Source organism: Pteropus alecto, unplaced genomic scaffold, assembly GCF_000325575.1.
Source record: "Pteropus alecto unplaced genomic scaffold, ASM32557v1 scaffold189, whole genome shotgun sequence".
Taxonomy (NCBI): Eukaryota; Metazoa; Chordata; class Mammalia; order Chiroptera; family Pteropodidae; genus Pteropus; species Pteropus alecto.
In genome coordinates this window covers 1,132,232-1,132,997 of record NW_006442117.1, presented here as the reverse complement: position 1 = coordinate 1,132,997, position 766 = coordinate 1,132,232, and the positions used below count along the sequence as shown (strand labels likewise).

The following is a 766-nucleotide window of genomic DNA, read 5'->3' as shown; positions in this document are numbered from 1 at the left end:
GTTTGGGGAGTGTGTGCAAGTCAGCAGCGGTGTTACCGCCAACCCCAGACCTTGGCTTCCCGCTGCCTTCGTGAGCCTGTGACCTGCGGGCTCCGCCTCAGCGCCCCGCTCCCCCGCCCGGCCCCTCTCCAGGGCAGCGAGGCTGGGGGACCCTTGCTGTGCAGAAGGGCCTCCCGGGGCCCCTTCTTCCTCCCGTGCGCTTTGTATCGTGTCGTCGTCCCGCTGCGTCCTCTTCCCTGTGCGCACAGAGCGTCAGGTATCAAGCTCCTGGCTGTTTTGGGGGTGAGGGAACAGGAGGGAGGGGAGGAGGAGGAGAGGGGATTCGAGAAGACATGCTTCTCTGATCGCTGCCCACTCATGCGGAACTCCTGGCTTTGGCCTGTCCCCTTAGACAGAAGCTGCGCTTCGTCCCTGCCATGCAGTAAGGCCCGCGTCGTCCTGTGCGATGAAGGGGAGTATCGAAGCGCGGTGTGGCAGAAACGTGCTGCGCCCCGCGGTCCCGGCCTGTCGCCTGGACGCAGATGAGGGCTCCGGGGGGGCGTCTCGGCTCCGCTTGCTTTGGGATCTTCCCGGGTGAGCCGACGAGGCCGAGCTAAGTAGATACGACCTTCCTTCTGTGTGGCTTTCTGTTCTGAGACAGTGTCGCAGCCCTGTCCTACACAGCTGTCTTTTTAGTGCCGTTACTGCTTTCGCAGGTGAGAGATGCTACGTTCCAGCCACCTCGCTCGTCCCGTCCCTCTCACTTCAGGCCTGCGGCACGTTTCAT

At 63.4% G+C, this 766-nt stretch overlaps 1 protein-coding gene across 1 annotated transcript in view; it reads left to right on the top strand.

The window, feature by feature from the left end:
- SIPA1L2 (signal induced proliferation associated 1 like 2) overlaps nt 1–766 on the top strand; it is a 137,978-nt gene that overhangs the window by 6,399 nt on the left and 130,813 nt on the right. The window lies entirely within an intron of this gene.